A 12,023-nucleotide genomic window follows, 5' to 3' on the forward strand; every position below is an offset into this window, starting at 1 on the left:
TATTTTTGTAGTAGTAGCCTTAAGATCTCTTCTCACCCCCCTCTCAAACCTTCTCTCCCCATTCATAACCCAACTCTCCCCGCGAAACCTACTCACCCCGTTTTACGGTAAGTATGTAAACCTTGACACCTGTGTCAAATTCACCTGCACGACGCCTTTGGCAATCATCCGCCTAAATTTATTGTAACATAATATACATTGGAACATACATATAAAACTCTTTAAATATCTAAACTTATCTGGCATTAGATTTAGATAAGTATTTGAAATGATAATAACAAATAAGCCGCACCTTTCTTAATGTTGTAAATGTATAAAACAAGGTGCGGTCGATTAACTATAATGATGATTAACGTGATTGTCACGATGGCATGTGAGCGAGACGTCGTCTATAGCGCTGTCCCGCTTGCACAACGAAGCGGCGTGCGGATTCGTGTCCATTTTCAAGATCAGCTGAAAGGCCTGAAAGTAATGACTGCTAGAGTCGGTCCAAGATAACTTGCAATGACAAAGTGTGTTAATGTCATACGTCTATGAAAATATGTCGTTGATAATGATAATCCCTTACTTTATTCTGTTCAAGTCGGGTGCATAGTTAGCATACCGACTATGTTTATAGTATTCACTTATCTTTATAGTATATTTAGTAATCTTTGTAGTTTTATTAGTATGTATTTCGTTATCTTTATAACTAAATTATTGATGGCAATATCGTGCCAGAGAGATGAAAATAGAATTTTCGGTTTTGATTTCAGTTTCGGCAATTATAGTTGGAATGATACCTATTTTCGGCAATAATCGGAACCCCTAGCGTAAATTCCATTCGATATCGTGACTTTTGATAGGATTTTAGTAGTAAGTAGTAGTAAAACACTTTATTGTACAAAAAACAAAACAAAACAAAACAGGAAAAATAACATTCGTCATTAGTACAAAGGCGAACTTATCCCTTTAAGGGATCTCTTCCAGTTAACCTTTGAGCAATTGAGGGAGAATTGGAGACGGTAGACATCCGTACTTTACCAGCAGCGTAAATAAAAGAACAAGAAAAGAAAATTATAATGATAATAAAACGAAAAGTTTCTTAGTTACTTATAATATTAGCAACTTACCTACAGCAAATATATACATACATATATTCTATAATACATATTACATATAATTAATTAAATTAAGAACAGCAACAACAACTGGATTTTGAACAGCGCGCCAAGCGGGTTGTATTGCAAACACAAAATCCCATACAAAATGACACTTAACGCAAATGCGTACGTCACGTCACGCTATCGAATAGACGATCTAATACGACGATCTAGCTAATCGAATAAACTTAAGGGGCCCACTGATTACCAGTACGCCCGACGATATCGGCCTGTCAGTTAAAAGCAAAATTTGCCAGCTCCGAACAACTGACAGGCTGATATCGTCCGGCGGACTGGTAATCAGTGGGCCCCTTTACACTAGGGGTACCTACAGACAGAACTATACTTCGTTTTTTTAGCATTAGAAATTAGGTAAACAATCTTGATGATGTGTCTTTTAATTGAAAAACACATTTTAAAAATAAGTTACGGCAAATATGTAACAATTATGAATCTAATACGATCATTTATATTCTTCTGCTTTCATATTAAGTAATAGTTTTATATAAAGCGTTTTTCAATTAAAAGACATGTCAAGATCGCTTACTTTCTTGCAAGTTCTTTTTAATGCTAAAAAAAACGAACTGTATGTCAGGCAAACAGGGGCCTATCCTATAAACGTATATCGTAAACACATGCTCTTGACCGTTATCAATGCACTATCAAAGAGGTCAAGGTCTGTTCAGCTAAACTAGAACTTATTGCGGCGCAGTAATGTCTATATTAAGTGGATTCGTGCTTTTTATGCGATTGAATATCCTCGAAATTAAAATAGTTTATTTATGTCATTAAATCTGTAAAGGTATTTATTTAAGGTAGGTAGGATAAAGGGGCCCACTGATTAACAGTCCGCCGGACGGTATCGGCCTGTCGGTTGTTCGGAACTGACAAAATTTTGTTCTAACTGACAGGCCGATACCGTTCGGCGGACTGTTAATCAGTGGACCCTTAAGACTATGTATGGAATCCTCATACTGTTTGACTTGCCTCGAGCTAAATAAACTAAGTTAGTCAGACCCCACCTTATACCTTAAGAGCGCTTTCACTAGAAAAGTAGAAATAATGCAAATTAATGATATTCTTAGGTACTCGATGAGATTCAGGACTTTACGCTCAATATAGAAACAATGAGTACTTACAATCTTACCCAGCAAAAAAAAAAGAGAGCTTGTTCCAGTAAAAGTGTCTTCTTATCTAATAGGAATATCATTTTAAATATTAGAAAAAATACTTAAGTATTAGTAATGTATTTTTTTCTGATGGTGGACATGTTGTCTACGGGGCCTGATGACGTCGTTTCGATTCCGGCCTCAACCACCTTGGTGCTTGGTCACTTTTTTTTGCAGTATATAACATCTAATTTCAGTTTTTAAAAGCTAAAATTTTGCGTCAGCCCCCGTAACGTCTATCGTATGGGCAGGCGTGGCTCACTCCGCGATTTCGTCGCTTTGCTACAGGTAGCTAAAAGTACATCCGTTCGGCCCCAATTTTGGGGTTTGTCATAAGCCGCGCGTGGCGCTGTCGCCACCTAGCGGCCATATCTATGCTGATCGTGACAGACGCGTTTTGTTAGAGAGTGAGTCTTCTGTACCTAGTACTATTATTTATTCTGTGGTATGGGTAAATCCTTCTCTGAGTCATGATCGTGAATGAATCTGCTAATTATGAATGGGTTTATTCACGCGCATCAAGAAGGAAAATGCAATTTTGTTCACGTAGTGACTAGACGGTCCTTCATCACGTTGTAATTGTAATAGCTGCAATAAAATTAAGAGTGCCTGCCTCTCTGTCACACTTGTAAATTCGCACGTAAGTATGACAGGGAGGCCACAAGTCGAACGTGGTTTGCGGTTAGGCCCTCAGATTAGGCTAGAGTCGGTCATGAACTAAGAACGTTAATAATGAAATCCCATGACGAACCGAAAGGAACTAAATCTTTTTGCACGCTGTAATTTGTAACTTTGTATGGAAAACTTCTACTTGTACTTATAACCTCAAGCCGCCCAGAGACCTATAAAAAGGTCTCCTGTTCCATTCTAATTTGAACTTTGCGTTGACAAAATAAAATCTAATTTAGCTTGGCAAGGTTTGACGTATGGGCGGCTAGAGGATAAACTAGCCCCCCTTATTCATAAAACTTCACAAACCTCAGTTAATTATATTTTATCCATTTCTTAATACTTAAGTCAAAGTAGGCAACAGATTAAGACACATTATTAATGGGTAATTGAGGATTGTAGCACGTTTATGAATAATGCCATTAGCACGAATGTATGTGCAAGTTGCAGATCATTATAAAAAAATCGAAATGTCTGGAAATTGTAGGTAACGAGAAAATAATCATGAAAGTTTCCACTTAGAAAGTTCCCGTTCAGGGGGCCGATTTTTGTAATTTCGACCACTCGATTTCGTTAAATAATATCTCCGCTACTAGGCATTTCAAATTCTACTAATAGAATTGAAATCGAGTGGTCAATACCAATAGATTCCAAATTTCGATCGCTCGTATTTCAAAAATTTGCATTTCGCTGTTTTACACCGATTTTCGAGTGACGAAAAAGAGCGACAGAAATTAAAAAATCGTCCCCCAGATTACGGATTATTGGTCAATCAATGTTCGTAACTATTGATGACGTTTCATTTAATATTTACGTCACTCATTGGCGTCTACCTACTTCAATTGTGATAGAATTATAAACCATAGACTAGTTATAAACTATTGCAAGAGGGTTTGGCAATACTTTAGCGTGCAGAAAAAATCCAGAGAATATTTCATGGGATGGGATCTAAGCAATTTTTGTAAATTCTCTTAGACATATTGCTTGTCGTGAAAACGTAACAGATACCTATCTAGAGATGGACAGACAGACAAACATATTGAAAACTATTCTAGTTTCTAGTTAGTAGTTATATTAGTGTAAATTTTATTCGATAGCATGATGGAGGTACGCGTTTGTGTTAACTCTGATTTTGTATGGGATTTACGAGTAGAGCAGGGCGTCAAGCGAGACGTTTTGGAAATTGAAAATCCCATACAAGATGAGACTTAACGCAAACGCGTATAGTCGCACCAATAAAAGCCCACGCAGTGGAAGTGTTATTTATACGTCATAATTTCATAGAAGTTTGACGTTTAAAATGACACTTGCACTGCGTGGGCTATCAAAATCGCTGCAGACTTTTTACGGTCTAACTATATGTCACGTCACGCTATAGAATGATAGGATTGATAGGTACAGTCACCTGCAATAATATATTACACAACGAAGGCCGCAAAAATATCTGACACGTTTTTATTCGTAGAGCCATAAGAGCGTGTCACATATTTTTGCGGCCTTCGGAGAGTAACATATTATTGCAGGTGACTGTACACTAGCGGTACTGACAATCATAATCATAATCATAATCATAATAGCCTTTTATTGCCAAAAACTAAAACAGTATTACAAAAAATATATAAACAAATTTACTTAAAAACTAACACATCGTATTCACCGGATTAGTGTTCAGCGTGTCATCTGACACATAGGCCTCTCCCAGCTGCTTCCATTCCTTTCTATCAATGGCTTTTCTGGACCAGGTGGCGCCCCCTATCGACTTGATGTCATCCATCCATCTTTTAATTGGTCTACCTCTTTTTCTGTTACCGTCTCGTGGTTGCCAGTCTGTAATTATTTTGGTCCATTTTTCCTTACTATCCCGTGTCATATGGCCTGTCCATTGCCATTTTAACTTTCTTACTTTCTTGATTACGTCTTCTATTTTCGTTTTTGCTCTTATTTCATCTGCTCTTTTACGATCTTTTAATGTGATGTTCATCATACATCATACTGACAATACAACTTGTTAATCAGGATAATGTTTCTCCGTACCACCATTACGAATACAATAATAAATAAATTGCAATTACTATAAGGAAAATTCGCTCATTCACTTATCTTTCCCTATTTTTATGAATTACCTAGTAATAAGAACGTAGCGTACGTTTCAAACTTCAAGTTTATTTTGATAAGATATAAAATTGACGCAGGAAAATGTTGAGATATGGATTATATTTCAAGGGCCTAAGGAACAAATGCTGTCCGTGATCTATACATAAATTACCAGGATTCGAACCCAGGGCTATAACCGCGAAAATCGAAGTTCGCAAATTGCGGGGATTTTTCTCTGTCACTCTAATTACGCCTTCGTTGGAGTAAAAGAGAAAGATCCCCGCAATTTGCGAATTTCGGTTTTCGAGGTAGCCGCTCAGGACCTCATATTTCGTAGGCAGGGTCACTACCGATTAGTTAGGTTAGGACGCCGTCCGTTGAGTAACGACAGCGAAAGTGCCATAGGTACTATTTTGGTAACTCGGAGGAAAATCTTTTACACATAATACGACGAAATTGTGCTCCAAAAATTTTAAACAATCTAAAAATCAGCCCACTTGGGATATCCGTTTTAAATATAGGTAGTATCAATTAAGTAATATAATTTTTAATACAGTTGCTCAAAAAGTGCTACTTTACGTAGCTGTTTAGCGTGCGGAAAGTTGGTTATCTCGAACTAGTGCTTTTTACTTTTCCAATTTTTTTAAATTTATACTTGTTCCAATTCACGACTACTTATTGATGAGTGTTAATATTAGTTTCCTTTAAACGTCGTAATCAGCATAAAAACCTACCGTTAATGTAAGAATACGAAAAATATTACATATACTTGGTCAAGCAGATCTTGTCAGTAGAAAAAGGCGGCAAATTTGAAAAATGTAGGCGCAAAGGGATATCATCTCATAGAAAATTTGAATTTCGCGCCTTTTTCTACTGACAAGATTTGCTTGACCATCTATATTTCATATTTAATTACTTACCTCTTCATCATTATAACACGTTTATTTTTTAATATTCAATATTGAAAATTCCGTTCTTAATAAGTTGACTGAATGGAACGGAATAGCTGCCAAACGCCCATAGATATAATATACTTAAAGACGACGTCTAACCGAGCTGTCACTGTTACCACTTTTGTTTAGTGTACGATTAACAATGTTTTTCTTATTTTTTCGCAACTGTATTAAAAAACGTCGTTCAATACACGTGCGGAAATGTCATTCTTCACTCGTCCCGAGTCTTGCCACTCGCCTGCGGCTCGTGGCAAGATATCTCGGTACTCGTGAAGTAATGACATACCTTCCGCACTAGCATCGAAATGTACTATTGTACTGTAGGTAATCAATATGTTATAAAATAAATTAATCTAAATTTTAATTAATAACCACTCCTATTCTTTGATATGTATAATTATTTATTGGTTATTATTACATAAGGATAATCGATCAATGCGGTTGCCCGCAATCATTGTAAGTTATTTATCATAATTAAATGCATGAACTTACGTTAGGTATATTAAAAATATAAAATAATTAATCTCATATCTATATATATACTTGTTAGCTGTCAGATGTCGGAGACGAGTAACTAGCTACAAAGGCGCAAATATTAGAACCAGGTCCTAATATTGATTGAAGTAAAGTTTGGAGTAATTCAGTAATACGACGAATTTAATAATGTACTAACTCGGAGCTGATCTGTTGATGTAGCCAAAGGATCTCCTCGATAGAATAACACAAACACATCCAGTTTAAGCTCATTAGGAAGGTCTCAAGTAAGTAGACAGTACTTAATACTCTTAATAGACAAGAATAAAATAAGTAAAGTGTTTTTTGAGAGACATAAAGAAAGAGATATCGATTTTTTTTAATTTAAGGGGCTTTAACATAAAGTATAGTAATGTCACCAAAATGAACGTAGTCCTCGGTTAAGCATAACATAAAGGTCCCATTTTGGAGTTATAACTGTTTAAAAGATCAATAGTCAGCTACCTGATGTTTCCGGTGAGTCAGGTATACAAAAAGCAAATGATTCATGGGTACCTTTCACAAATGCGGTTTATGTTATGCAGATAGGTTACATTTACTGATATTATATTGCATCCTATGACATATACATATTATTGCCTTTACCACGTAGGTTTGCGCGGTCGCGTACGATGTATAGACTTTTATTCCATCCCCTACGCTATACGCCAAAAATCTATTTCATGTCAAAAATGCCTTGTATTATTTTAGAAACGAGCTAAGCTAAGAACCACCGTAAGGTAACTCGCTTTCACGTAAAAAAACCGCATCGAAATCGGTCTATCCGTTGGAGAGTTACGATGCCACAGCCAAACAAGGGTGTAAAAATTTAACACCCCTCTTTTTGCGTCGGGAGGGGCAACTAGGCCTTGTGGGGATTAAGTAACTAGTCCGGTTTCCTCACGATATTTTCCTTCACCGAAAAGCAACTGGTAAATATCTAATGATATGACGACCGGTCTGGCCTAGTGGGTAGTGACCCTGCCTGCGAAGCCGATGGTCCTGGGTTCGAATCCCAGTAAGGGCATTTATTTGTATGAAGATACAGATATTTGTTCCTGAGTCATGGTTGTTTTCTATGTATTTAAGTATTTGTATATTATATATATCGTTGTCTGAGTACCCACAACACAAGCCTTCTTGAGCTTACTGTGGGACTTAGTCAATCTGTGTAAGAATGTCCTATAATATTTATTTATTTATTATTTATTTATTTATATAAATGTTATAACTAATACGGTGGCAAAAGCAAATAACTACTGTGGGACCGCCCTCGTTATCTGTCTATAGGTATATTTGCCATGTGATAACCGTCTTGCTTTTTTTAAAGCTACTTAATCACTCAAATTACTATTAGAGTAATTCAGTATAGGTATGTTTTATCTAATCGCATTGGTATGATATATTGATTCATTGCTAAGAATGATTGTTTTAGCTCGTAGTTTGTATACCTATATGAATTATATGCGCAAGCGCAACTTATAAGTTGCTCGTTCAATCCTATTAGGAAGTAAAAAAAAATGTATGTGTAAGTGTTGTACATACTTCTAGAAACATTATTTTATTTCATCAAATTTTAATTTAATTTTTAACAATTAGGTATATACGTGTACATATATACGTATAGTATACATGATAAGTGTAAACACTAACATAGCTATAAATACATACTCGCTAACAATACCTACATATCTATGAGTCTGTAAAAGTTAAGTACTTGAAATAAATGATTTATTATATGTTATAATATAAATATGTAATACATACTTGAAAATATGAATTTATATGTACAGTCAGCAGCAGGAGTTGCTAAGCGGGCGAGGTGTTCAGAATTACCTTGACACGCTCTTATTCTCTTAACAATTAAGTCGCGTCTAGATCATTTTGAACACCTAGTCCGCTTAGCAACTTCTGCTGCTGACTGTACCTACCCAGTAAGGTTAGGTGGGATAAGAAACACAGTTTGTAAGGAAAATAAGTAGGTATATAGTTTGAGACACTTAAAGATATTAAAAACTAAAATAAGTGATAATACAACAAATTCAAAAATTAATATCAAATTAAATTAACTTAATCCTAATTTACGTATAAGTACGTGGGTAATTACTTTTAAGTTATTAGTGAACGAAGTGTTATTTTAAATCCATAGATATACATATGTAGGTACATAAAATTCAGACATCGTAAAAATTATAGCATTTTCGGTGCAGCGGAGTGGTGTTAAAGGAATTGGTAAAAACAATTTCAACCCTTTACTGCAAAACGTAATTCAAGACTAAAAAAAGTAAGATAATGTTGCCACTGCAATAATTTGTTTGTAAAATAGTATATTCCTTTTAATAAATAATCACGCTAAGATAATTTATTTATTAGTACCTAATTTTACTCCTACGATTTAAAAAAAAGTACTTTTATTTACTTATTTTTACATAAATACAAGACGCGCTAGTAAAAAGTGACAACACTGTCTTACTTTTTTTGGTCTTGAATTACGTTTTGCAGTGTTTTGCCGTATAATGATTAATTAGCGTCCATTACGTTAATATTAACCTTAATTTACAATTTCAGTTGGAATTATCTGTCCCAATTCCGTTAACACCACTCCGCTGCACCAAAAATGCTATAAGATTGACCATCTCTGTACTTACATAAATTAATAATGCAGTCTTCAACCAAATATCCAAATATGTAAAATGATTTACGAAAATCCTTACCACGTAGGTAAGCACTTCGGAATCCCAGTAACAATACCAATAAGTTGTCCTGCCTATTTTCGCACTGCGGTTATGAATCAGCTGAAAAACTTGACGTTGTTTTATTTGAGGAAAACAAATAAACCTGTCGAGGGATTTTTAATTAGTACAGAAGGAATGTCTAGAACATGACGCGGTGCAATTAGCAATGTGTAAGTCACAGTAGGTACATTCTCAAATTCTGAAAACTTTTATGAGAAAAATCTCATGCAAGTTTCAACTTAGTAAATTCCCGTTCAGATTAGGGATTATTAAAATAAAATAAAAAAATATTCAGCCTATATACGTCCCACTGCTGGACACATGCCTCCTCTCATGCACGAGAGGGCTTGGGACATACACCTTTATTAAATTATATAAATTAAATTTTAAATTGTTTATTTCAAGTATACCTACAATTTTATGGTCAGTAGAAAAATAGATTGTAGCTAGATTAGATAGTGTAGATTGTTAGCTGAGATGATATTTACCCGACTACGGCAACGCAAAAGGAGGGTTATGATTTTGACCGCTATATGTATGTTCATCTGTTCCCTCATTACTTCTAAAGTATCATTATAATTTTTCTCAATATTTTTAACTGTTGACAACTGTCACTCATTGGCCTCATTGCCAATTGGCGTCTATTTCAGGTGGCATAGAAATCGAAATTAAACTATAAGATTTCATTATAAGGTTCGTCAATATAAACGTGCAGAAAAAATACAAAGAACATTTCATGGGAATCTGCAATTTTTGAAAATTTTCTTTCCTACATATTCCAGGGTGGCAGATACTTGAGATACTTTCTGCGCGTTCTTGATATGTCAGTTCCACTCTTGGTAAACCTTAGGTATCGCAAAGTCATAAGCCATGTCAGTCACCATCAAATGGATCAGAGCGCCCGAGGTGCTCAAAAATATCGGAACACGCACTCGGAACGCTTAGACATTCTTGACAATAGTGCTCCCCGTTCCGATATTTGAGAGCACCTTGGCCGCTCCGATGTATCTGATGGCGACTGTATGTATAAGTGTTGCTGTTGAGTGCCTAAACTCAAAACTGGCAGTGTCCAATACAGGTTGTGGACACATTAACATAACCGTTATTCGGCATCGCCTGTGTCAAACGCGCGGTGCGAGAATTGTGAAGTGGAGCATCCGAATCCGACCAGAAATGTGCAGTCGCCACCATATTATATCAGAGAAGCCAATGTAAATACTAGAGACAAATATCTAGGTAGATATGTAACTATAAGCTAGCTGCATACTGGACGTAGCACTTGGCATGAAAACTTATCGTCCTCTCTAGATCATCCAATCAGGGACAGTTAAAATAAAAGTAATTATGAATTAAATAAACACAAATAACACCAGTTATTTGACACAAATGCCTCGATTATAATTATTTGTAAAAGTATTAAGTGTGTTTGATATGGGGCACAAATATTTGCCTGAATACAGAAACGGCTCCAAGATAATATCATTGTGACAGTTTTAATTCCTTTATTTATTCGTCTTCTTAGGTTAGGTATTTATACAAATATTGTATAAAACACTACAAAAACCTAAACTAGTGTGCCGCCAGCAGCGGGGCAAGGCCCAAGCTGCCGGTGGTCAGGGCCGCAGAGAGGAACCGTCGGTCTATCCGTGCCGTGTCCAAGACTACTGCTTTCTGCATCTGACCCTTGATCCAGCCACCTAGCGAGTCTCTCAAGGTGATGGTCGAGAATCTTCTCTATGAGATCGTTCGCTGAGACGACTATCACAATGATCGTCGAGTCCAAAAGGTCCAAACGGTGTTCCAAAAGGCCGCAGGTTCGTGTCCTGCCGTAAGCGGTGAATTTTTCCCTTAATACCTATATCTACACCCAAGGCCAAAAGTATGGAAACAACGTTGTTTTCTTTAATGTCTCATGTATCTATCTTTGTTGTATATTTGTATCCTAAAATTTGCATTGGGCAACCCCAGAATATTAAAAATTCCCGCTAAATATCAAAAAATCCTAAAATATCGTCGATGATAGTTGAGGACAGTCTTTTCGAAATAGCTTATTTCTCTATGGACACCAGGATTTTTGTATGGTGTCCATAGAGATATAAGCCATTTTGAAAAGACTCAAATCAATAACAGGTTGTTTAAATCCGGATGCCTCTCCATTTATTTTACATGGATTTTGGCAAGTATTTTTTTATATAACTATAGCTGATATGGTTCAAAGGATTTTATCGTAAGATGCTGAAATCTATTAGATACCAGCATGAGATAAGATAAGGTTGAAACTGTATCTTGTAGCCGCACAGACATCAAAACTTGTCAATACAAATGCAATTTTGATTTGTCAAAATACCTACATAAAGATCGATTTAGAATGGAACGGAAACCTTTTTATAGGCCTCTGCAGTCTGAGTGGCCAGAGGGTTATGTATTTGACCGAGGTAGGTATATATCTGTTCATCAAAAAGTGAATGTGTACAATATCTGATTATTGATGAATTTAATATAATTCAAGGTACACTTACTAAGTTAGTTACAGCAAGGAAATGCTAGATTTAAATTTTTAAGTTAATTTTATTGTTAAGTACTTGACATGGGTATAAAATCATTTAAGCATAGATATGACGGAGTACCTAACTGAAAAGTTAGATTTTTAATTTGTTTTCTAGGATCGTGTTTTATGTCTGACGAGTTAATTATACCTAAAATTACTTATTTAAGTATTTGAATTTAATTATAAATATTTGACACAAA

General features: G+C 35.7%; 1 protein-coding gene across 1 annotated transcript in view; it reads left to right on the forward strand.

The window, feature by feature from the left end:
- LOC134678414 (pre-mRNA-splicing factor 38B-like) overlaps window positions 1–12,023 on the forward strand; it is a 284,815-nt gene that overhangs the window by 170,626 nt on the left and 102,166 nt on the right. The window lies entirely within an intron of this gene.

The sequence above is a fragment of the Cydia fagiglandana genome, chromosome Z (assembly GCF_963556715.1).
Source record: "Cydia fagiglandana chromosome Z, ilCydFagi1.1, whole genome shotgun sequence".
Taxonomy (NCBI): Eukaryota; Metazoa; Arthropoda; class Insecta; order Lepidoptera; family Tortricidae; genus Cydia; species Cydia fagiglandana.